Below are 27,520 nucleotides of genomic sequence, written 5' to 3'. Positions count from 1 at the left end.
AACATGACAGTTATGTGTTTTCTGCTCAAGTGACAGTCAGTTCAACGTTCCTGACTGGTATGAGGCTCTATGTGCTGACACTGACACCAAGGACCCTTCCATCTTGGGGCCCCTCCACGGCCCAGATCTTAGCAGTCCTCTGCTATATATGTGATGTCATTAAATTATTGGATACCTTACAAACGAAGACCGGGGAATTCTCAAAGAGAAAGTCCTTTTGATTTCCCTTGGACTGCTTTCTCTGAGCCCATGCCTCGTTTTCTCCCGTGCACATGTTTACCTGATACAGCAGTGCTGTGTGTTCTACAGACTTGGAAAAACAAACTCGAAACACTGTACTCCTGCATCAACGTGACCTCTTAGCAGAGCAGTGTATGTGTGACCAACCTGGGCTCCAGATGTATCCTAGATGCACGACTAGAAGCTTTCCTTATTGAACTTTAATTTGGATAATGGCAAAGTGGAGCGTGGTGAAAAGATGTGTGCTTAGACAAGGAAGAAAAGCTCCACTGACCCAGTAGGAGATTGTTTTTAAGCAGAATCCTTTGAACTCAAAATTTATGAGGCAAGGTGAATACATGGAGCCGTTTCTCTATTCATTTTACTCTGAAGGAACTGCAGTTGATGGGAAAGTATGATCAACCAGATTCAACTCTATCCACATCTTGTATTTTAAGATCTAAATTTAACTGGTTAATATTTAAATGAATTGGAGCTCTTACTCCATAAAGTGTGATGGGCTTTGCTCCCAATTTTACATCTCCTCACCCCTTCAACCTTAGTCCTTTCAGCCTTTCTCTTTTGTATCTTTTGGTTTGTAAGTGTTCTCAGTTTTTAAACTGTTTAGGTCTCTCTGGATATAAGGATGAAAATTCATTTTTAAAAAAAGTTTTATTGGACTATAGTTGATTTACAATGTTGTGTTAGTTTCTGCTGTACAGCAAAGTGAATCTGTTATACATATACATATATCCACTCTTTTTTAGATTCTTTTCCCATATAGGCCATTACAGAGTATTGAGTAGAGTTCCCTGTGCTATACAGTAGGTCCTCATTAGTTATCTATTTTATACATAGTAGTGTGTATATGTCAATCCCAATCTCCCAGTTTATCCCTCCCCCCCTCCCCCCCGGTAATTGAAAATTCATTTTAATGGAGATATTTGTGTATACTTAAAGACAATTGCTTCTATGTTTAAGAACGATAAGTTAGGAAAATGGTGTTAACAGATACACACTACTATATATAAAATAAACAAACAAAAGACTTTTACTTTATAGCGCAGGGAACTATATTCAATATCTTGTAATAACGTGTAATAGAAAAGAATCTGAAAAAGTACATACATATGTGTGTGTAAAAGAATCACTTTGCTGTACACTTGAAACTAACACAATATTGTAAATCAACTATACTTCAATAAAATTTAAAAGAAAAAGGAATGATTATAATAAACTGATTACTAGTTATTCCTCCTTTTTTTTTTTCGGTACGCAGGCCTCTCACCGCTGTGGCCTCTCCCGTTGCGGAGCACAGGCTCCGGACGCGCAGGCTCAGCGGCCATGGCTCACGGGCCTAGCCGCTCCGCGGCACGTGGGATCTTCCCGGACCGGGGCACGAACCCGTGTCCTCTGCATCAGCAGGTGGACTCTCAACCACTGCGCCACCAGGGAAGCCCTAGTTATTACATTTTTTAAAAGCCATGCACCATTTCTGATTTCTGCTCACACGTGTTGACCAGAATTTACAAGGCCATACTGAACCTCAAAGGAGGCTGGCAACTGTAGTGTAATTTTGTGCCCTGGAAAAAGAAAAAAGAGATTTATGAATGGTTCAGGATCTTTGCCCCCAATCCCTCTCACAGAAACCCGACATCTTTAAATAGCTATCTAAGTTAATCATAATGAGTGTGATGAAAAGTGAAGGATTTGACTGTATGTAATTGAACTTAAAATTTTTTTCCCGGTTTTATTGAGACACAATTGACATACAGTACGTATAAGGTGAAGTATACAGCATAATGATTTGACTTGTAATTGGACTTTGACACTTTTGAGAATGTCGTTATTAAAACTTGACCAATATAGCTTACTTTTGTCATCGAACCTTAAATTCATAAACCTTGATTTAAGATAGGTTTTGATACTACACTGAAGAAGAAAAGATTGCTATTTTGAGGTCATTAGACGTGAGCTACTTGAACAGAAGAAGAACGAGTCTCCTAGGACAGTTAAAGCAGAGGATATTGTTATATCAGCGTGGGACAGAATGAACCACTGCCCAAAACTGTAAGAATCCCAATTAGGTATGTTTCCTCTGGATGGAAACTGGTAACAGAGATAAAGGAGGAGTTAAGCAATTAACTCTATGTTTCTTTCTCTTGACACACCTTCTCTTTTGTGTCAGGTATTAAAAACCTGCTTACCCTGAAATCTTGAACTTTGAACATTTTGATGTTTCCCCTTTTTTTCCTGAAGATTTCACATTTCCCACAATTTTGTAGCACTGATAACTACCACTTCTCCCCCAATAATCCCAGTTCTATGCAACTTGTAGAAGGCAGAGTGACACTGAGACGTCATAGTGGGTGGCAGATGACTTTGGTGAATGACTATTTCTGCTATTAAAATGACAGGGAGCATCACAGAGAGGGTTCTTTATTTGAAAAAAACTTGGGGTTGTCATATGATATAAAATACAAATCTAAGGGCTTTTGGCAGTCACTAATCTCACGTGGTATGATTATCACTAGAAGAGAAATGTAGCATCCCCCTTCAAGATTCTGTGAAAGATGCTTTACGTGAAAGGCAAGACAGTGCTTCCTGGCCTACTGCTTACATGTGTAGAAATTTATTATATGAACTGCAAAGTACAACTCAGACAACTTTTGAGTGCTTATTGAAATTGCCAGGCAAAAATATCTCCCTCCATGCTACATTAGCATTTTTCTGGTTTAGACCAGCTCATCTTTTTGAATTGGGGTGCATGAACCATCGCATCCAAAATGTAAGTTTTATATTTAAATGTTTTTCTTTCGAAATGGAATGATAATTCATATTATACACAATCTATTCTGAAAAAATAAAACCAGTCAGCTTGCAGTCTTTTGCTCCCCTCAGATACCTAAGAACTGTAAGAGCTGAAATCTTAACGTTGAAGGGATCAGGGATGTTTTTAATGGTCAAGGGTGTCTGTTATTCCGCTTTAAAAAAGTTCTTAGATCTTATTAATAATTTTATATACCATAATCATTCACCTCGAACGTTTGCTATGATGTCTAAAATATTATTCTCTGCTTAATTGTTTTCAACAAGCATTTTTATTGAACATCCACCAGGCAAAAAAGTACCATTTCGAGTGATCTGGAACCTTCTGCTTTCGTTTATTAATTATTCCCAAACAGAATGTCTGCTTCAGACATTAGTTTCTGAAATAGAATTGAATCTTAATTAGTTCAAGAGAAACTCTTACTTAAGTGGTCTTAGAGAAAATGCACTCATTTCCCCTCTAATATATCCTCCTGTTGTTTGACTGTGATGAGAATGGTCTCTTAAAAGAGGCCTCAGGTGTTAAACCAACTGTTCAGGCTCATTGTCAGCTGCTGGTTTCTAGAGTATTAATTCAAAATTAGTGAAAATATAAGACTATGTCTACATTGGCCAACCCCATTGCGAAATTGAGCAATTTTCAGCTAAGGGTGCAGCATTCTCTACAATGCCCTTGAGGAAGATTCAGAAGCTCATTCTATTTCCATCTGCTTCCATCATTAGAGAATGCAGTTGATTGATTCATCCTCACTAACAATAAGAACGGATGCTGTTTAACTAAAAGGTGAGTAGTATAGGCGTAATCTCTATGCCAAAATTAATAAAAATAAGCATGCCCTCGGTCACTTTATGTACATATATATATACATAAATATACAACTTCATATATATGTAATTTTTTAAAGATAATTTTACTATTTGAAGACTGAAATGACCTTATTTGTATTGGGTCCTTGTTATTATTAGGTGAAAAGTGCAAAAGAAGAATGGGCCTCCATGAGCTGGCTGCTGCCTTTTCCTTTAGTTTTCCTTTCAGGAAAGGAATACTGAACACTAATATCACACACTTTCTGCACCACTGATTGAGCGCCTACGATATTACGTTATTAGCAACATTATCGATAATATTATTGGTGGTATTCAGTGTATAAAACTTACGTCTCTACAAATATCAAGAGTTTCTTTTGAGTAAAAATCTGTATATAGTTAAAATTCTTTGTGGAGCCTAGTGCAGTGCTGTATACAGAGTAGGCACTCAGGAAATATTTGTTGGAAGTTAGATTAATCAAAAGCATTATTTTATAAACCATTTATTAAATGCTAAAGGTACAGACTGCTAGTTGCCCCGGCCCCTCCCAGTGTCTATTCACCCCTTCTTTTTTGTAAGAACAGAATCCTCCCTAGCTCCCAGCTCCAGTTTTAGCAGGGCACATGGCTGTCTAGCTAGGGACTACATTTCTCAATCTTGCTAGCAGCTAGATAATATGTTCAATGTCTAGGTCATTTCTTTAACAATCAAACTGCTTGTCTTTTACTTCTCTCACATTTTCATGGGTAGTGGTGAGCCTGCTTCACCCATGCGAGATGAGCAACACTTAGAAATGGTAGAAAACAAAGCAGAAGGAATCTAGATGGGGAAAGCTGTGTGTAAGTTCCCCCATCTCTGCACTGTTAAATGTGAGAAAGCTAGAGTCCTATTTTATTTGAGTGATTGTATTTTGTGGTCGCTTTGTTACTGCAGCTTCGCTAGCACTCTAACTCACAAAAATGCAAAATGCTCTTTTCCATAGCTGCCATTTCTAGAATCCATGGACCCACTTATTATCCTCCACTAGGACTGTGATAATCTAAGAAAGCAGCTTGGCTTGACCTGTGAGAGTGTCTGTGGCCGACTGAAGAGTGGAGAACATCAAGGATGTGTTAAGGATGCCTGCTCTTGAGTAAATTATGGGCAAAACTTGTCAAGGCTTAAGTCTTCTTTGTAGAGTGGCGCTGTGCCCTCAGAAGTCAGTATCTCACAGATAATCAGAGTAAGCTACCCTTTGTTGCTTGTGCAATTTGTAACTCTGCCTCAAATAAATTCAACAGGAATGTATTTTAGGCTTTGTAAAAGAACAAAAACTGAAGCTGAAACTAGCCTTGGTTAATGAAAATATCTTCTTTTTCTAAAAGCCTCCAGGTCTTCACCAAAAAAACTGTAAACAAATTGAGGATAGAGATTGTTTCATGTTTCTGCTTACACAGAAATTATATTTCTATACATAGTAAAACAGGAAACTCATCACTGGGGCTCAGTTGAGGTTTGTTGACTTAATTGTTCAGAATTCAGAAGTTCAAGAATATTACAGATTTTCTAGTTCCTACGACTAATAATTAGAATGTTTCACTATAATTTACTAATCTAAATATTATTTTCCCATAATTGGGCATTGTTCTATACTGTTTATAGTACAAAAAGAAATGTTTGGGGGATTTTTCCAAATACAAAAGTTTTAAAGGACTGCTAGATTTATTTGGGCTTAGAGATGTCCTTCAGCTGGGATTTCCAGAAATATTTGCTAAAATGTTTAGCCTGCATTTTAGATCAAGAAAACAGGATTTATTTCTGATCAGTGTTAATGTATTTACAGAAAAGTCTCTGTATAACAACCAGGTCAAGTTTGCTTTTTTGACCAATTAATTTACATGTTATATTAATAAAATTTTTCTCCATCATACTAAGCTTTCAAGGCAAGAAGAGGTTTCTCATTGGTAAGTTGATTTGTTTCCTCTGGGTAAACAGGAGTTGCTCATGTAGCAATTGTTTGTTTCGGGAAGATTCTCTGTTTTTTGCCTTGTGTTGATCCTCATCATAAAAAAACAGCCTTGGGGCTTCCCTGGTGGCGCAGTGGTTGAGAGTCCGCCTGCCGATGCAGGGCACACGGGTTCGTGCCCCGGTCCGGGAGGATCCCGCATGCCGTGGAGTGGCTGGGCCCGTGAGCCTTGGCCGCTGAAGCCTGCGCGTGCGCGTCCGGAGCCTGTGCTCAGCAACGGGAGAGGCCACAACAGTGAGAGGCCCGCGTACCGCAAAAAAAAAAAAAAAAAAAAAAAACAGCCTTGTATAGGTAACTTTTCTGATTTATACTGATATAGACAATGATTAACAGTGTCTAAACACCTCATCTGTTGCTCAGTTTTAAAGAGCCGATTGAATCATTACACATTAAAATATAGTCCTTTGAAGATTTTTGGCCATCCCTTCTAGAAAAAATGGCATCTTTTAAATTGATTGAAAAATAATATCAGAATTCAATAATGGACTCTAAAAAAATTGAATGATTTAAGAGTTGACTATTTTTTCCCAAATTAAAATTATATATTAAGATCCTGAGTTTTTGAGATCATTCTAAACTTCCCATTTTTTGGAGAGCATTTTTAAACTAAAAACAATTAAGTTTTGAGATCCATTTAATTTTTACTTCTTTGAAGTACCAGCATAAACATCTGCCGTCTGGCATGGAAATTACCTCATATGGCGGGAGGAGAAATGAGATTTATTTAAAAGTTCTTTGTCTTTGATACTTTTTCCTGCTGCATTTTCCACTAGTGTAATTTGAACCTGACTGTATTTAAATAACCATTTATCGCCATAATGGAAGAGCCGACTTAAAAATACATAACTGCTGTCATTCCAGGAGACTGTATTAAGGAAACATAGAATTTGCCATTCTAGATCAGACCATTTGTCTGTCTTGTCTAACACTTGCCTCCGGCAGTGACCGATATTGAGGACATTGGAGAACAGCAGAAATATACAACATGAACACAAACCATTATTTAGGGGAATCATTGTTTTCTCAGTTGGTAATCTTACACTACGGGGTGTTAAAATTGAATCACCCTTACCTGTTTATTTTATTAATATTTTTATCAATCAATAAGCTAACCAGTTTTGTTAAAATTATTTTAGTGAATGATAATTATCTATGGTATTTCTGTATACAAAATTTTCTTATGCAACTAATGCTCAGTTTTTTAATGCTGTGATTTTTACATATGAGGAAAATAGGGAGAAATTTGGGCTGTACAGCAAAAAACAAAAAAACAGAAAACCAAACCAAACAAAAAAAATCCAAACCTTTAATTTTGGCTTGTAGTTCAAAGTCTAGATAAAAATGTATTTACTACAAAAGTTCAGTTTACAGGTCCAAAAGACAATCTAACACCATCTAATTTGATACTAAATTTACCATTGATGGTAGCAGAATAATCCTATGCTGAGTGATTAATGGGTGGACCAGAACATAGGCTTACAAATTTGTATCTTCCCTGACAACTCACCAGTGTTGTGGAAAAACTATTACAGAGACAAATTCATCCTTGATACATCTCTGAAGTTATAGGTAGATGCAATGAACAGAATACTTACCAAGTGTAGAGCTCAAATGAACACACACTCACACACACACACACACACACACACACACCTCTCTAATGCTCCAGTCATATCAAATTCCTGGTGTTCCCTAAGCCCATCACCTCTCTTCATCCGTTCCTTGCCTCTCCCTAAGCGAATATAAAAGACTTTCCTCTGAGATTATATAAATTATGCACATTCTTCTCTAAGACTACTTTAATCCCTCGAGTAATTCTAAGTGCATAAAATCTGTATACTCTGTCAGCCAACTTCTCACCTGGCCCATAAAAGGTACTTATAAAACAGCTTTTCTCTTACCTCCTTAACAACCAAGAAAAAAATTGAGGGCCAAAATGAATCTGTTAATTAGCAATACTGCCCAAACTATGAATACCACTAACAATGTGACCACCTGTTTTGAACCAGATCTTCTCAATATTTAGAAATCAAGAGTTTTAAATAATTTGGGCAAATACCTGCACAACTGATTACTTACCTGAGCTGAAAAACGGTGAGTCTTAGAGGCTGGAGATGGTATCTATCACATGACATTTCCACCCTCCAAGGTGCTGATGTGTTAACTGCTAATTTTTTTTTTTTTTTTTTCCGGTACGCGGACCTCTCACTGTTGTGGCCTCTCCCGTTGCGGAGCACAGGCTCCGGACGCGCAGGCTCAGCGGCTATGGCTCACGGGCCCAGCCGCTCTGCGGCATGTGGGACCCTCCCGGACCGGGGCACGAACCCGTATACCCTGCATCGGCAGGTGGACTCTCAACCACTGCTCCACCAGGGAACCCCCTCAACTGCTAATTTAATAAACTCTTCCTGAAGTGGCTAGTGTCTTTGGAGATATATTTTTTTTAATTTGTTTTTATCCTTATTGGGGAATAGTGAAATCCTACATGGCCATGGATAACTAAAAATAACCAAATGGAGATGCTTAGAGGGTTAATGAGTTTTAAAAATGCTCTTTAAGTAGGTAAGCAGTTGAAAATGGTTTATTTCAATTGGCTTTGTACTGAATTGGCAGCAAATGGAGAGGCCAAAAAAAAAAAAAGAAAGCCAAAAACAAACTAAAAAAACGTCATCCCTTCCGAAAATAAGTGATGGAATGTTTACTTTGAGCCAAGCTCCGATGACATCTGGAAATCCTTGAGTCAGTTCCTTAACTCCTTACATTTTGTAGGTTAGTTTTTCCATGAAGGCAAAAAGAACTTCCTTAGCACAAATGTTTCTTCTAGCTGAAATCAATCCCTGCCTTTTACATGAAGCATGTATAGTCAGAAATAAACCTTGCCAAGATTCCATCCATATTTCTACTAGACAATTTTCAAATCTGTCGGCTAGAATCTTGACTTTAGTATAAGATAAGGCTTATATATCCCTATAAATCAGTGGTTCTCAAAGGGAGCAATCTAGTCTCTGCATCCTTCCCTCCCCAGGACATTTGGCAATGTCTAGAGATGTTTTATTGTCACTCCCATGGGGTTAGTGCTGACATAAAGTGGGTAGAGGCCTAGGATGCTGCTAAACGTCCTGCAATGTACAGGGCATTCCACCCACAAAAAGAATTTTCTGGTCCAAAATATCCATCATGCCATGGTTAAGAAACCCTGATCTAAATGGAGGGCATTAGGAACACAGCCAAAGAAAGTTTTGGCATGTCTGACCACACACTCTGGAAGGAGAATTCTATTCACTATACTGTGAATTAAATTAAGCATAAATATATGCAATTATAAAAGTAATACTTTGGGCTTCTCATACTAATTTTTCATATTCCTCTCTAAGAACTGATGAGAGCCATTTTGTGGATTTCTAGCTAGCTTCTCAGTTTTCCGGCATCGCTGACATTCCTCCGACACCATTCTCGACTGTGTTCTGTGTGTTTTGACTGGTCATGTCCTTGCTTCACGGTTTGTGCTGCTATTTGCTATTAGCAAATCATGAAGAATGCAATGGCCTCAAGTTAATTGTAAGTAGCAATCTCTGTCATCTTATTTCTATAGGGAAATAAGGTGCTCAGCAGCTCTGTGTCTAACCTGAGCATTCTGTGCCCTCCCGGACCAGAGTGAGAGATTTGTTCCACAACCTTCCACAGAAAGGATCCCTCCTGAGCAAGTTCCAGTTGGAAAGGCATCCTTCGTGGACTGTTAACTATAAACACCATGACATTCCTTGAGTAACACCAGTAAACATCTTCTCATCCTTCCCACCCTACTTGCGGCAGCTGCTCAAAAATTGTTTTCTGTTTAACCATTGTATGCCCCATAGCAAGAAGGAAAAATGTCATTAAATTGACAGGACATGCAAAAGTGTCTTTGCAGCTCCAGGTGAAGAACTGTAAGGAAGATTTCTAATTTGAGATTTCCTGAGAGGGGAGTTGCATTACCACCTGCCATCCACCCTGTTATTTCTGAACCAATAGAATACATACTTAAAAGAGTTTGCCCTTGTTGGATTTCATTCAAACTTGTTAAGGCTCTTGGCTATCCACACCAAAATGGACTTTCAAAATTACTTGACTCCAAAGCTGAATACATACCTCTGATATATTCTCCAATGATTAAGCTTGAAAACAAGCATTGTCTTAGGCCAGATGACTGGCTTAATTTTCCATTGTCATTGCTTTTCCCCTCACTGACAAATCAGAAACCTCTATCCCCTTTCCTTGCTGTCCCTACCCCACTGCCAGCTTTATTGCTTGACCATTTCTGAAGACACAACAAATGGTTATCTTCAGATTATTTTTGAATGAGAGCAATAATAATAATGAGACTAAAATCCAAATTCAGAGAAGACACGTGTTTGATTCAGAAGCCCGTGTGCTTGTGCATGATGTGAAAGGTGTACTGAGAAATTAATCGCATTTTCTCCTTTCATTTTACATGAAAGCTGTCGTTATTGGGATAAGAATAAAATGAATATAAGTATGATAAATGATAAGCGCATATGGTAGTCACTATACTACTTGGAGAGAGCGTGCTAATCAACCCGGGCAGTGGGCTAATGCACCCTGCGAACAAGCACCTGGGAGAGATTCTAAATTTGTAACTCAGAGAAGCTTGGCATTTAACTTGAGCTGCTTTGGGCTTAAGGTGAAACAAAGGGTACAATCATGATCCATTTATGGATTACAGTAACAAATGTCTCAGAAGGTGCCTTTGCAAGACCGTGGAAAATGCAAAACCAATGCTATCTCCCTAACAAGGCTTAGCATATACATGAATTGTTCAATGAATGTTAAAGAATGTTCATAAAAATGGGTGAGAGACTCCCACACCTATTTTTTTTTAATGAACAGTGAAAAGGAAGAGTAAGAGAATCAATGAGTTCTGTTTGAAAGCTTTGTCTTTTGTATTAAGGCTGATGAACATAATTTTAAAAATGCAACTGCTGAAGTTTCTAAGCTATTGGGGATCTGCCATCTTTTAAAACACACTTTTTAAACTTGATTCTTAATTATTCATAGATAAATGAATCCCAGTGCTTTTGATGATCTCAGTATCTCTTACATAACTTCAGTTTTAATGGCAATACCATTTCTGTTTTCCTATTCCAGTTAGCCAAGAAGCTGGAAAAGTAGGAAGTGTATGGTTCTGTGATTCCTACTAAAAAGCATTTTTTATGCTTCTAAGAGGAGTAGAATAGACAGCAATTGAACTAAATAGAAATATGGCTTGCTAGATTGGGTTTATGTTGGTTAAGAATTGATTTTGGAAAGAGCAATTCTATTGCTGATTTGGGGGATGAATAGAAATTCTTATTAACATCAGTCACCTTGGCTCTTCCTTCTGGTATTTCAGAGGTGCCTCTGTTGAACTCCCTTTCCAGGGGGCTGATGAGTTAATTAGTGTTTACCAAGCATCTACTATGTGTCTGATTCCTTGTTAGGTACATAGAGAGCCACAGGTCAAATGGTACAGTAAAACGGAAAACCCATAACCACCTGGAAAACTCTAATTCCTGTCTGACAGTTCAGAAGAGTTGAAGATATTGGAAAAGGGAGGAAAAAATGATCATGGCCAGAAAGACGAAGCAGATACCTCAACTGCCATCTTACAATCTACCACCACATGCCTCCACTCTTATATCCCTGCTCCAAATCCAGTGAGGACTTGGTAATATACAAGCAGCTGGTGGAGAATAACCAAAAGAGTGGAAAGGGGGATAACCCCAGGGAATGGAGCTAGAGACTAAGTAGTGGTGTGATGTGGTGAGGGCACAACTAAAAAGACTCCTCACATCTTTAACCATCATAACCTAGTTGACAGACATCAAAGACATTGCAGGATGGGCAGGGAGCCAGCAGTGGTTGTGAGGTAGTTGCCAGCTTTATTTACCATCAACTGAATTGATATTGTGCTCTGTGATTTAAACATATTAACGTAAGTGTATAATAATAGTTGTTGTTCTATATTTCAACTATTCCATAAATATTCAGAAACGACAATATATCAACACTGTCTATACAGCAACCTTCTCTCAGCAAGCATTTACACTCATTGTCTACTGTATTTCTGGCCCTATGTAGGGACTGAATAAACAGGAATGACTAAGACATGGTCCCTGTCCTCAAAGAAGACAAGTTAATGGTGTACTTTCTTCTGAAATATGCTGATATTGTTACCATAGCAGAATCATGGTTATGGTTGGTTAAACACATTGGTTGAATGTAGTCATTTTTTTGGTTGAACCAACTGAAGTTGAGCCTCTTTAGTCAGAGGATAAGTTTTAGATGAGGTGGGACCTGAAGGAAGGATTTGAATACATCAAAGGGAGAAAGGGCATTCCACATGGATGGAAATATGGAAGGGAGAAAGAATCTAGTTTTTAGAAGACAGCATGGCATCTGCCTGACAAGCAGTCAAGGTCATTCATTGAAATCAAGTGGGAGAAAAGGGGATTTCTGCATTGCTTAAAGTGTAAATAAAGTCTTTGGAAAGAGATCTGGCCATGAAACCAGGAGATCTAGATGTAGTTTTGTAATCTTGAGCCAATCAGTCTTAATCTAGCAAGTATTAATTCTCCTATTCATAGAATGAGGGCAAAAACACATATTTGTCTATGCATATATTTGTCTAATGCATATCTTCGTCACAGAAGAGTTTCTAGACTGAATAAGAACATAAAGCAAATTGCTTTAAGCTCTTGGAAGAAAGATGCTCTTCAAATCTAGGGAATTATATTAAGATTTTATATTCATTCACTTTTACATGTGGTTTTTCTAAAAGAGAAAGATTAGTTTGAAGTTTATCCTGCTGTTTTGGTAAAATTGGTAAAAGTATCTTCCTGATTTTTTCTGAGCATAAGGTAAAACTTATTGTCCTCAGCTAAGTAGATTACCAGCTATTTTCTTTGAACACCCAGAGCTCACAAGTAGCATCTGTCTTATTCATATAACCTAAAAAATAACATGTAAATTTTTAAATTTAAAGACAAGTTAAATGCATGAAACCGTTTTTAGTTCCAAATTTGTTTTTTCCTTTCTGTGCAGTATAAACTGAATCATTCTTAATGTTAATTTTAGCAGCTTCCCAAAAGGTTAATACAAACAAGTGTCTTCCAAGTATGTATTTTAGTTGTCTTGTTTTGTTTTGTTGCAAACCTACTAACTTACTTCTCTACTACTCAACTGCATTTGAACAATCATAGACACTTCTTCATTCTTTTCTACAGCTAACTAATGCTCAACTGTCAACTGCCTCTTAAAATCTAAGAAAGATTGGATTCAATCTTTATTTAATGTTTAGTGGAAAGTCCAGTGCAAGAAGGAATGTCCTATTTGAGATTTTTGCCTCTTTCAAAGTAGTTCAGCTTATGAGTCATTTTGGTACCCTGTTCAAGCTGCCCCTCTTCCATCATATTGTCCTAGAGATGGAACTCATTTTGCTTACCTGCTGTCATAGATAAACTTCTCACAAAAGACTTTTTGATGTTAGCCAAGTTTAATGGTACTTGGGGAAATGGACAGGATCAGCAACGCAGCATTGTAAACATATAAATTTCATATTAAATATCCCAGTTCTTTAAAAAATATTCATTTGTAAGGGTTTTCCGAAAATCAGTCTTTAGCCTTCTGTGTTTTTGGGGTTTACTTCTCCTCTTATTCTCTTAAAAGCACAACATTAACAAAAATTAAAACAAATCTTCTCATTTTTATAAAGCAGAACTGAATTCCCAGTCAGTTAGATACTACAAATAGAAGAAACTTACAAAGAAACACCTAAAAATCTGATTTCTAAGTAGTCACAAAACCTTTTTATAAGGTTGTTTTGTTTTTCCTGACAGGGAAGCAAATAATAAACCAACAAAGAAAAACAAATAGCCAAGAGAAAAAAAGAGAATGCAATCTAGAAAATCAATAAATAGAACAATGGTGGCAATAATAAACTCTACTCACCCAACAAATATCTATTTTGAGGCTCTACTATACATTAGGTATCTTATTTTACTCTGGAAACAAGGTGATTAAGATGATGCTCTAGTCTCCATGAACTCCCAGTCAGCCATAGAGATTGAAAAAGCAATCATGTAATGGCAGCAAGTTTAAATTCATGGAAGCTTAATTTCAAAAATAAGAGCCAATCAGGCTCCCTGACTTCAGACTATACAACAAAGCTACAGTAATCAAAACAGTATGGTACTTTGGGATTGACATGTACACACTGCTATATTTAAAATGATTAACTAACAAGGACCTAATGTACAGCACAGGAAACTCTGCTCAATATTATGTAACAACCTAAATGGGAAAAGAATTTGAAAAAGAATAGATACAGCTATATGTATAACTGAATCACTTTGCTGTACAACTGAAACTAATATAACATTGTTAATCAACTATACTCCAATATAAAACAAAAAGTTAAAAAAAGAAAACCAGTATGGTACTGGCACAAAAACAGATGCAGAGATCAATGGAACAGAATAGAGAGCCCAGAAATAAACCCATGCACATATGGTCCATTAAGCTATGACAGAAGAGGCAAAATATAAAATGGGGAAAAGACAGTGTCCTCAATAAGCGGTGCTGGGAAAACTGGACAGCTACATGTAAAAGAATGAAATTAGAACATTTTCTCACTTTATATATAAAAAGAGACTAAAAATGGATTAAAGACCTAAATCAAAGACCAAAAACTATAAAACTCTTAAAAGAAAACATAGGCAGAACACTCTCTGACTTAAGTCTTAGGAATATTTTTTTGAATCTGTCTCCTCAGGCAAAGAAAACAAAAGCAAAAATAATAAAATGGGCCCTAATTAAACTTGAAAACGTTTGCACATTAAAAGAGACCGTTGACAAAATGAAAAGACAGCCTTCTGAATGGGAGAAAATATTTGCAAATGGTATGTCCAAAAAGGGGTTAATACCCAAAATACATAAACGGCTCATACAACTCAGTTTCAAAAAACAAACAGCTTGATTTAAAAACAGGCAGAAGACCTGAATAAAAATCTTACAAAAGAAGACATATAGATGGCCAACAGGCTCATGAAAAGATGCTCAACATTGCTAATCATCAGAGAAATTCAAATCAAAACAACAATGAGATATCACCTCACACCTGTCAGAATGACCTTGGACTATTATTGTAACAAAATAATAAGCATAAAGTATAAAATGCAACTAATGTAGCAAAAGTCATGTATTTTGAGGAAAATGTGTAGTCCCAAATACTTATATTAGTAAAGACAAAAACCTAAAAATTATTGTGCAAAGCATTCAACTCAAGAAATTAGAAAAACTAGGGCTTCCCTGGTGGCGCAGTGGTTGAGAGTCCCCCTGCCGATGCAGGGGACGTGGGTTCATGCCCCGGTCCGGGAGGATCCCACGTGCCGTGGAGCGGCTGGGCCCGTGAGCCATGGCCGCTGAGCCTGCGCGTCCGGAGCCTGTGCTCCGCAACGGGAGAGGCCACAACAGTGAGAGGCCCAAAAAAGAAATTAGAAAAAGTATCATCAAACTAAATCCAAAGAAAGTAGAAGAAAAGGAATAATGAAGTAAGAGCAAACATCTCCCTCTCATTCCCTTCTTTCTCTTTTGCTTCCTCCACACCAGTCACACAAGGATTCTGATGAACCTCAAAAACACCAAACATTGCTCTCACACCAGGAGCATGCTGACACTTCCACATACAATGCTTTTCTGAGAGAAACATGGTTCATTTCCTGCTCTTATTCAGGTCTTTCCCCAATGTGATCTTCTCTATGAGGCCTTTCTCGACTCCCTTTTACAAAATTACATCTCTGTTCTCATTCTTCTTAACTCCTCTACTCTGATATATTTTTCTCCATTGAATATATCCCATTTAACACAGAATATACCTTACATGTTTGTGTTATTTACATTAGAATGGCATATTTGATCACATGAGGGATTTTTTTTCTTTTAAGAAGATGTTGGAGGTAGGAGTTTATTAATTAATTAATTTATTTTTGGCTGTGTTGGGTCTTCGTTTCCGTGTGAAGGCTTTCTCTAGTTGTGGCGAGTGGGGGCCACTCTTCATCACGGTGCGCAGGCCTCTCACTGTCGCGGCCTCTCTTGTTGCCGAGCACAGGCTCCAGACACGCAGGCTCAGTAATTGTGGTTCACAGGCCTAGTTGCTCCGCGGCATGTGGGATCCTCCCAGACCAGGGCTCGAACCCATGTCCCTTGCATTAGCAGGCAGATTCTCAACCACTGTGCCACCAGGGAAGACCCTACATGAGGGATTTTTAAACTATTTTTTCCCAGTACCTAGAAGAATGCTTAGCCAATAGTTGGAACTCAGTCAACATTTGTTAGGGAAATGAAATCAGTGAATGTAAAAACAAGCTACAGTCATAGAAAAACAAAGTTAAAAATCTGCTTCTTTGAAAAACATAAAATAAATAATTGGCAAATTAATTTTCTTAAAAGGAGAAATTTAAAAAGTAATGTGAAGGGCTTCCCTGGTGGTACAGTGGTTGAGAGTCTGCCTGCCGATGCATGGGATACGGGTTTGTGCCCCGGTCCGGGAGGATCCCACATGCCGCGGAGCGGCTGGGCCCGTGGACCATGGCTGCTGAGCCTGCGCGTCTGGAGCCTGTGCTCCGCAGCGGGAGAGGCCACAACAGTGAGAGGCCCGTGTACCGAAAAAAAAAAAAAAAAAATAATGTGAATAGTATGAAAATTTTGTCCTAAGAAATTTGATAAATTCAATGAAATAAATTCCTTTAAGAAAAGCTATTTAGAAAAAGTGATTTAAGAAAAAACAGAAAACCTAAGAGGTAAGGGTCAACTTGTCCAAGACTCATTTCCTACGGCCTGGCTTTCCCAGAAAAGGAGTCTGGTCTCAAGGAAAATTCCATGAAAACTGCTCAGAGCCTCGTGCTTAATATAATCAGTTCTGGAAGAATGCTGACAGAGCAGATCGGGATGCTGGTTCATCATATCATGTAGCTGAATCACAAGTTTTGGGATTCCGACCAGGGAAAAAGTTGGTGCTCCCCAATCTCTAAAAGCTAAGGTGGTCATAAAGTACAGGGCACAAAGGTTCCGCTTGATCACACTGCTGTAATTTCAGGGCTTGAATGCCAGCTCTTGATCACATCTCTTCCACACCATGAATGCTGAAGAAGCTACCATATCTTTTTGCTGTTATAGACTCTTCTGTGCTTTCACCAAGGAGGCTAGTTCTTCCCTAATCATGCAAATTAAAAACTTCGAAGCCTAGGGACCGGGGTTTCTCGTATGGATATTTGGTGTATAGCCTGGCAAGATCCTGTATACTGCTCCAGACTACATAGAACAATGGTGGAAACTCAGGTTAGCTTCTGTGAAGTCTTTCCAGGAAAAGCTGTTCCAGAAGACCAGTTGTGTGTGAGGTCTGGATATTCACCTTCAGCTGAGCATGTAAACCAGAACAGGTTTTTCAATAAAAGAAATCAGATTTTTTTTAACAAAAAAGCAATAAACCCAGATAATTTTATAGTTGAATTCTACCAAATATTCGAGGAACAAATAATTTCAATCTTGCATATACTCTTCCAGAGAAGAGAAAAGGAAGAGAGACTTTCCAACTAGCTTTTATCAGATTAGCATATTTTGATATCAAAACTAGATAAAAACAATACAGTCAATGATGGCCTATCTCAGTGAAGCACAGAGATGCAATGGGTAATTATAGATATGATGAAGGGGCTAAAGAGGAGACAGGAAGAAAAGAGTAAGTGTATTAACATCATCTTAATATAGCAGAGACACCACTGGAGTCATACCATCTATAATTGCTGGAACAAGTACTAGAAGTTTAAATATACTATTTACAGTTACAATGGGAATGATGGAAGCATTTAACTAATAATTTTTAAATTGCCTGGAGAATGGGCTAAAGAGAAATGAAAGAATGTGACTTACATTCCCACCTTCAGTACCAGGAAGTTGAAAATATATTTTATTGCTAATGAATTAAGAAATGAGAGATTGAACAATTTATTTAGCAATATCACAGTAACCAACAGAATTTAAAAGAATGAGGGGAGTGGCTCTAAGAGAGTATGAAGTTGAACATCTCCTGTAATGTGAGCTTTAACCAAAATCTCTTTACAATTATTTATATGTTTTGCTTTTAATTGCTATGTTGGTGGTTCAAGCCCAGTTAGGGGCATAGTTATTTTGAAAGACAACATACTGCAGCAGAAAAAGGAGATCTGACTTACGGTCTTTCTTTCAAAACCAACCAGATGTTTAGTATTTGACATATCACCTGATCCCAATTACCTTATGTGCAAAATGGAACTGAAAATACGTCACAGCTTGTTGACTGGGAGCTGGAAGTAAATGACCACAGTACTTAATAATCCTAAGTACTGTAATTAATTGTTTTAAGTTAGCCCACAAGCAGATGACTGAGACATAGAAGAACGTTATGGTAGAACGAGAACAGATCTGGTAGACAAGACCTGTATTCTTGTTCTAATTCTACTGCTAGTTTCTTTGGCGATTCTCAGTAGTCACTTGTCCTTTCCAGGTCTCGTTTTGCCTTTCATTGTCCATTTTTCTCTCTTCAATAATGAGGAGGTAGGAGAACATGCCCCTTATCTCCTGGTAGTTGGAAGAGGCATTGCTTCTAAACTGGAAAATTTAAGTATTTTACATTTTGCTTTTCAGATGCAACTGTAGGTTGGGCTACTTCCATCACAAATCATATCACCAAATTTAACATTTCTTATAGATGGAATTATATGTAGTCATATTCTGCCTAATGAATGTGTCTCTTTGGTCCTTGCACACCTGTATTTTGTACAGATCCTTTCATGAAATAAATGATCAGTAACTTTTTCTTCTTGACAATGACCTTTTTCTGGTCTTTAATATTTTGAAAGCCACAGTGTTTCAATAGTCATTTTCCAAAAGGCACTCATTAGTTTATGAGGCCAAGTTTGAGTTTAGAATATCAAGGTAGTACCAACTATCCTTTATCTATATCAATGGAATTTTGTGTTGTTTGATTGGTCTAATTCTCTCATTCTTATTATTTAAAGTATGTAGTATACAAATTACATTTGATAATATATATTAAAAGTATAAATACCAATGTTGCTGTGATTTTAAATGTCATCCTTCAGTGCTCCTATGAAAAAATTCAACGATCGGTAGGATGCTGGATTCATATTAGATTTCTCACCTAATATTTATAGTATTTGCTTTCTTTTTTAAATTAAAAAATTATTTTTTAATTGAAGTATAGTTGATTTACAATGTTGTGTTAATTTCTGCTGTACAGCAAAGTGATTCTGTTTTATATATATACCTATATATATTCTTTTTTATATTCTATAATATTTGGTTTCTTATTAGGCAAATAAAGAGGTAATCAATTTTTAAAAACTTGCTCCTGAATAGTCATTCTGTGAGTGTCTGACATTACTCAGGGTAGCATTAATGTCACCATGTTTTCCTGCATCTGGGGAGTACTGTCACAGTGCTCGATTATTTCACCTAACAGGCTCTTGGAAGGATGGACCCTGATGTGGCAGCTTGTAGCTATACATTAGGATGGGTTGTGTTAGAGCCAATTGCTGTCTGACCTCTCCTCCCAGTAGAGGCAGTGTAGTGCCATCTGTACATCTTTTAGTCACATTAAATCATGTCATTTAAAGAGCCTCTGAATGTGAACGAATTTACCTTATGCTTAGCAGAGAAATCAGTCGAACTGTTGAACTACAAGTCTGTGTTCATCTGCATCACCAATTTTCATATTGTTTGAGTTCTTTCTTCTCTGGACTGGTAATAACACCGTCAGAGACTGTTTAAAATTTGCTACTGTCATAATTAGAACATTACTAAGGATTAAAAAATTGCCATTAAGGTAATTTAAACTCTATATTTACGTGTAGGTCCCAGGGCTATAGCGTCAAGACTGTCTTTCCAAACTAGATACGGACGTTTGCAGGCATCATCCTGCCAAGGAGCTGCCATGCCAAAGCATACTCACATGAAGCGCTGAGGAATTTTATGGACACGAGTCCCTCTAAAAGAAAGAGGATTCCATGCTATCCTCTTTCTTTTAGAGTGATTTGTGTAGTGAGGTGGATGGACCTAGAGTCTGTCATACAGAGTGAAGTAAGTCAGAAAGAGAAAAACAAGTACCGTATGCTAACACATATATATGGAATCTAAGAAAAAAAAAAAAAAAGGTCATGAAGAACCTAGGGGTAAGACGGGAATAAAGACACAGACCTACTAGAGAATGGACTTGAGGATATGGGGAGGGGGAAGGGTAAGCTGTGACAAAGTGAGAGAGGGACATGGACATATATACACTACCAAACGTAAAATAGATAGCTAGTGGGAAGCAGCCGCATAGCACAGGGAGATCAGCTAGGTGGTTTGTGACCACCTAGAGGGGTGGGATGGGGAGGGTGGGAGGGAGGGAGACACAAGAGGGAAGAGATACAGGGATATATGTATATGTATAACTGATTCATTTTGTTATAAAGCAGAAACTAACACACCATTGTAAAGCAATTATACTCCAATAAAGATGTTAAAAATAAATAAATAAATAAATAGGATTGAAATGCCCAAGCCTATTGAAGGAACTTCTTCTGGACACATGGCCATGCACATGGCCTAGACCTGCACAATCACAATTCACCCTAGGCTCAGTCATTTTTTTCCCCCCAGAAATAGGCATGTGAATAAGCTAAGACCAAACAGAGCCTTCCCCAGAACTTTCCTTACAGAGAATTGGGTAAGACTGTCCCTTTGCGATGAATTTGCTTATCTTGTATACCATGATTACGGGTGTGCCAGAGACCACTTAATGCTCACACAGAGTGAATCTGACTAATAATTGGAGAGTTAGAGCTCTCGTTACAGTATTTAAGTTCCTCCCTTTGGGCCACCCAGATCTGAAGCAGCAATAGGACTCCTGGACCACTGGACTTAAAAATCACATGAGCTTTTTTTGTTTTTTATTTACTTGTTCAAGTCAGTGACCCCAGGAGCAGCAGTGTTAACTTCATCTGAGAACTTGTTAGAAATGCTCATTTCTGCATCAGAACATTTGGGGATAGGTCCAAAAGTTTAACAGGCCCTCCAGGTAACTCTGATAGAGTAAAGGTTGTGAAACTGGTTTAAAAGGTGTTTTTAACTCCATTTTTTAAAAAATTGAAGCATAGTTGACTTGCAATATTGTGCTGGTTTAAATTATTTTGAATTTAGCTTCTGGCCATCTTCAGTTGGTGAAGTCCTGATATAGCAATGACAAATAAGAAATTTTATAAAACGGATTAGAAGAATTTTGGTTTAAAAACTCTTCTCACTTGGCCATGGCAGAGACCAAAGTTTTGAATAGGGATATTGTCAGGAAATTCCTAGAACCTCTTGTCTCAGGTTAGCTTTGTACCCACTTAGCCTCAAGTAGTCACAGGCCATTTGAAGACAAACATTGAAGAATCTGTTCCATCTCGAACTTCAGATCATGAGAATTTTCAAACTCTGGGGGATACAGACAGGAGTCGTCTCTGAAACTTTATGTCAGCTTGAGCACATTCTATTTAAGCTAAAAGAACTGCTTAATTTTAGCTTCAATATCTAGGTTTAGAAGGGAACCTTTATAGATTGTCTCAAGGGGGGATTTAGTTCCTCGATCTAAATATCTCTGCCTTTGATCCAAATCATTCCAATTCACTTTAACATAAGAGGGTGCCTGTTGTTTTCAACTGGCTTAGTGCTGGATACTGTGTTATCAATATAAAAATATAGTCAGAAATCTCTTGTGAGTTAATGGTATCATAGCAGTATGCTCTCTGATTAACAATAAAGAATATAAAAATGCATGCTTTTAAGAAATATTGTATTACTCACAAAAAAAGAAGCTTGTCCTTTACACGCTTATGAATGCAGAATATGTCATGTGGAAAGCACAGGAGTTCCTTTATTGTTATTTTTTAATATTAGATGTCTCTGCAATGCATGTTGATGGTCTGGCAGATTCAATTTTCATGATACCTTCTTTTGAGAGGATATCTGGTTTGAAGCATAATATCTACAAAAATAATATCTCACTGTGCACTTTGTATTCAAACAAGTTTAAACAAGACTAACAGCAATTACTTACTAATTTTAAGAGCTGGACTATGAAAACAGAAAGAGGCTAATCTATAAAATTCTTTGCAAGGAAATGGACAAAATTGGAAAAATATTTAATTAATGTTTAATTGTAATTAAAGGTTATATTATATGATATCACCTTTACAGGTTATGCATCTCTGCCGCTCAGAGACCTTACAGGGGAGGTGGCCTTGATGGCTATTAATATAAGCCAGTTTCCCATTAGAAGCATTTACTAGTATATTACATAGAGTCTCCTTTTCCAGACATCCAAGTATGTTCTAAAATTCCATTGGCACATGTCAATATTTTAAAGAAACCTGTGTCTAGAATTTACAGTGTAGTTGAAAATTATCGTCAAACAGAAGCCAGATTGCCTTTGGTCCTTATTTACTGGCTTCTAATTCACTAAAATAGAATTCATTTGTTCCATAGGCAAGTCATCACAATTCTTACTTTGTCTATATTTATATGACCTTTTTGACCAGGGAAACAAAACAACAACAACAACAAACAAGCATTAACTTTGAGATAAAACAAACATTTGTTAAAATTCTGGTTGTACCAAATACTTACTAGCTGTATGGTGTTGGGAAATATACTTTTCTAAGGCTTTGCTTCCTTAATGTATAAAGATGATGACCACTCTTTCTCAGGTAGATTGCCTATCTCTGCTTTGCTCAGTTCTTCTTCTAGGGTTTTACCTTGTTCCTTCATCTGGAACACATTCTTCTGCTGCCTCATTTTGTCTAAGTTGCTATTGGTACTTTTTTTTAAACAGGAAGAATTTAAAATTTTTATTTATTTATTGTTTTTACAACATGGATTTTATTTTTTTTAATTTTTATTGGAATATTGTTGATTTACAATTTTGTGTTAATTTCAGCTGTACAGCAAAGTGAATCAGTTATACATATACATATATCCACTCTTTTTTAGATTCTTTTCCCATATAGGTCATTACAGAGTATTGAGAACAGTCCCCTGTGCTATGCAGCAGATCCTTATTAGTTATCTATTTTGTATATAGTAGTGTGAATATGTCAATCCCAATGTCCCAATTCATGCCTCCCTCCCTTCCCCCTTGGTAACCATAAGTTTGTTTTCTACATCTGTGACTCTATTTCAGTTTTGTAAATAAGTTCATTTGTACCATTTTTTTAGACTCCATGTATAAGTGATATTTGTCTTTCTCTGTCTGACTTATTTCACTCAGTATGACAATCTCTAGGTTCATCCATGTTGCTGCAAATGGCATTAGTTCATTCTTCGCTACTGGTATTTTTATGTATGTAGTAGGTTAGTTACATGTCTCGAACTTGGAGAAGTGCCCTCTGTGTCCCTGCAGTGCACTTCCCTCTCATCACCCAAGCTATACATTCCAGAGATTTCCCCTAGGAGGGCTGCGTGAGTCCTTCTGTTGTGGCAGGCTAACTATGTGGGCAGTCTGGTAGGCTGATTGGCCCCTGGTCTGGTTGGTTGCCAGGTGACTTCATATTTGTCAGAATGGCTATCATCAAAAAGGGCTTCCCTGGTGGCGCAGTGGTTGAGAGTCTGCCTGCCAATGCAGGGGACACAGGTTCGTGCCCCGGTCCGGGAAGATCCCACATGCCGCGGAGCGGCTGGGCCCATGAGCCATGGCCGCTGAGCCTGCGCGTCCGGAGCCTGTGCTCCACAGCGGGAGAGGCTGCAACAGTGAGAGGCCAGCGAACAGCGAAAAAAAAAAAACAAAACAAAAAACTATGTTGAATAAAAGTAGCGAGAGTCATCATCCTTGTCTTGTCCCCGATCTTGGAGGAAATGCTTTCAGCTTTTCACTGTTTAGTATGATGTTAGCTGTAGGTTTGTCATATATGACCTTTATTATGTTGAGGTAGGTTCCCTCTATGCCAATTTTCTGGAGAGTTTTTATCATAAATGATGTTGAATTTTGTCAAAAGCACTTTTTCTGTATCTATTGAGATGATCATATAGTTTTTATTCGTTAAAATAACAACATCAACAACAACACTGATAAAACATCAGAGGTCTCTGATCTTGGACCTAATTTACGGCTACAAGGCTAAATGCACCAAGAAGGTTGCAATTGTCCGTAAATACAGGACCTGTTGTGGTGTCTCCCTCAGGAAAATGGTGAAGAAAATTGAAATGAGCCAGCACACCAAGTACGCTTGCTCCTTCTGTCACAAAGCCAAGAGGGAGAGCTAGCTGTGGGCGTCTGGCACTGTGGTTCCTGCATGAAAATGGTAGCCGGTGGTACTGACCCTACAATACCACTTCTGCAGTCACAGAAAAGTCCATCCTCAGAAGACAGAAGGAATGGAAAGATCAGAAGCTCCACCATGGGAAACACTGCTAGCCTGTAATAAGTGGATTCATTTATGTAACCCCCCCCCCAATAAGTATCCTCAGAGATTTCTAAAGTTTAGTGACTGCTAAAAGAGAAAGAAATAGATTATAGAAAGGAACTAACCTGGGAGCTGTTATCTAAGAATAACCTTTGTTTTCTTAGAAGAAAAAAAAATCCATCTTATGCCAGGAAGGAAAAGGTGAGATCCAAGGAATCTGCATTCCTTGAAAGATTTCTGAGTGATTCTGAATTAAATGGTTGGCACTTTAGAAAGTTGCTCTAAAGGGCTAGTCTTGAAATCAGAGCCCATCATTCACAGGCTTTTTCCTTTCTGCCCCAAAATAGGAAACAGAAGCTGATAGTCACCGAGAGAAACAGAAAACTCATAGAGCAAATAATAGTTCTTTTTGAACCAGCGAAGTGAGGCAGTGTTAACAAGCATCAAAAAACAAAAACTAAGACCAAACCCAGGAAAGCAACAGCAACAAGTGGAACAGAAACAAAAAGCAAGTAATAAGAACACTTTAAAGGTATGGTCTGAAATCAAGAGAGAAGGATGGAATTAAGACCACAGCACCTTCACACTGTATATATGGTAAAGTGAAAAGGAAAAGCAAAGTTTGGAAATGATGTTTGGTATCAAAGTTTGGTAACAAATTCAGAAAGTAGTTAGAAAATGTTTGATTGGATGATGAACTAAAACATGAAATGAGATTAAAATAAATTGAAATGTATTAATACAAATAATTGAAAAGCCAGTTTTATCCAGTAACTGGTAAGCCAGGTAGCTCATACAGAAACAGAAAAAGAAACAAGCCAAAATCTCTACAGTCTAGAAACCGAACTGCCCATCTCTATTTCAGATAGTGTGTTACACTATTTATGAACATTAAAGCAGCACTTTTAGAATCTGAAACCAATGTTTGACTTAAAAAGGAGACTCAGGTGATGAAAATAAGGACGTGGATTGTATTAAGATCTAAAGGGTCATCAGAAAAAAAGTTCAGAGTTGCAGTGAAAATACATCTAAAACTATTTTAAAATATTCTCTTAAAATTTATATTTACTGAGAGTCTTTTGGATACTTTGCAAAAAAGTAATTCAGTTACTTCTTAATGTGATTTTTTAGGAACTTTGTTTTTGATATATTGTCTCTCCCATTTAAGTGTTTTCTTCAAATTGGGTACGGTAACAACAGCATTTTCATGTGTTTTTATTATGCTAATGAAAAACTTACTTATTTAACTTGGCGTCTAAATACCTAAAAGTGATTTACTTTGAATCGTTAGTCTCCATTTAATCAAGCAGGATGAAGTGAGGGGTATTGGTTGCCATATCTTTTCCCTATAAAAGAATATTTAATCTTGAAGGCGACACTTATCTTGCTCTGAGACAACTATGAGGGTATCAGATCCAGAACATTCTACCAGGACTGGGTGAAGGGCTTCCATTGCACTTGTGGGTGTTCTGTCCCCATTTGTTTCTCTATTTTTTTTTGTCGAAGTATGGCTCCTGTTCTCACTTCAATCTGATGGAGGAGAAAAAAAAAAGTTTCTCTGGCTTTGCCGTCCACCTGCCTCCCACTTCAGTGGTGCATTAGCTGTATCTGCACAGAGCAGAAACAGGGAACCCAGTTAGAGTCGGTGTCTCAGCCCCAATCCTGAAACTGATGACGCCTTTTTTTTTTTTTCCCCTACACTATTTGATTCACATTCTTACAAAGTTAAAGGCAAGCTTGCTTCAGTTTTATCTTGTTTTCGTTTTCTCCACCTCCGTTTCTCAGGTCCGGATGTACTGAAGATTATGCGTGGAGATCTGACACCCATCTTTCCTCGGTTATGGAATCCCAGCAGATTAAACTATGAACACAATAGCGCTACATTCTTTTTAAGGCTACTGGAGAAACACTCCCTCCCCCCCTCCCCGCCCTCTTAGTTCAGTTGTACGAGTGTTTGAAATAAATCAGTCAAGTTTAAAAGGTTTTTTTTATTTTTTTTAATAATAAAGGTATGAATAGATGTAAAAAGGGTTTGATCATCATTTCGGATCTTTACAAAGGAGATCCTGAAAATCTCAAGGAGGCTAGAATTCTAGGGGATAATTTCAGAAGTGAGTTTGGACTTTATTCTTAAATAATTCATAATTAAAAAAAAATACCGTTGCCGGAAAAGTTGTTTCCAAATCGAGTTCACTCTCCTTCTATCTTAAAACTACACTTGCAGCTTAATCCTGTAGCAGTGCTTTTGTTTCAAAACAAAATTCAAAGTTGTGCCATTAAAATAATGTGCTGAAAATGAAGCAAAATGTAACCACTATAGTTGGAAAATATAAAATATTTGGTTGACATGACTCAGAGGCAACAATAAACTAGAAAAGAAGAGGTTTTTCATGGTAACAAGCGCTGTTCTCAGCCTTACTGTATATGCGAAGATTAATTTTTCCTTCCTTTTTTCCTTCTCTGCCTCATCCTCCTCTTTCTCCCCCTCTTGCTATTATTGTAATGATCAAACCCAGAGTCCCTGAAGCAGAGAATATCTTTATTTTGCTCTCCATTTTGTTGCCCTAGAATGTAAGTTAGACTTCTTGCCCACCTACCTTAGTAAACGCACGATGAGTATTTGTTGAAAGAATGAATGATTGAATGGATGAATCAATTAGATGTCATACCCCCTGATAACAGCTCATGGTCTTCCAACCAACATACATTCTCTTTTATTTTTTTCCCTTAGACTGTAATTAAAAGTTGATGTCATAATCAGGTTCAGCTTTTGTGCATATAAAGGTTCTCTGATTTTGAAAGCCACCAACCAAAACCATTCTTGGGCTTTTTGATAGAACAAGAGACATGTCTATGTAATAATGATAAATCTAGAGAGAATAACCACTGCAGTTATTTGGAATTAGATGAGGAACCCCTAATTTTTGCTTGAATGAGGTTTTATTTTTCAGTTTATGTGGCTACTTTGTAGAAACAGCCAAAACCAAAATGCTTTTCCCTACATACCTCCAGAAAAGGAGATCCTGCGACTGTCTTATTTGGAAATGTTTCTTTGTCAAATGTCCTCCTTCCATAGAACTTAAATTCCCTGAAAATATAGCCTGTGCTCTGGTGCAATGCCAGGAAAAAGACATTACAACTGAA

At 37.5% G+C, this 27,520-nt stretch overlaps 1 protein-coding gene and 1 pseudogene across 2 annotated transcripts in view; both read left to right on the top strand.

Annotated features, from left to right (window-relative positions):
• The window catches only part of LOC307194427 (large ribosomal subunit protein eL43-like), a 59,383-nt pseudogene extending 34,996 nt beyond the window's left edge, over positions 1 to 24,387 (top strand). The window contains exon 2 of the transcript in view: positions 24,054 to 24,387. The product of the transcript in view is annotated as a large ribosomal subunit protein eL43-like (transcript). The remainder of the gene's footprint in view (positions 1 to 24,053) is intronic.
• MGST1 (microsomal glutathione S-transferase 1) overlaps positions 1 to 24,908 on the top strand; it is a 175,579-nt gene extending 150,671 nt beyond the window's left edge. Inside the window, exon 10 of the transcript XR_013830512.1 lies at positions 24,724 to 24,908. The gene's annotated coding sequence lies outside the window, so the exon portion shown is untranslated. The remainder of the gene's footprint in view (positions 1 to 24,723) is intronic.
• The last annotated feature ends 2,612 nt before the right edge of the window (positions 24,909 to 27,520 follow it).

This window comes from Stenella coeruleoalba (genome assembly GCF_951394435.1).
Source record: "Stenella coeruleoalba genome assembly, chromosome: 11".
Lineage (NCBI taxonomy): Eukaryota > Metazoa > Chordata > Mammalia > Artiodactyla > Delphinidae > Stenella > Stenella coeruleoalba.
Note: the sequence above shows the minus strand (reverse complement) of the source record. Positions and strands in the feature narration are given on the sequence as shown.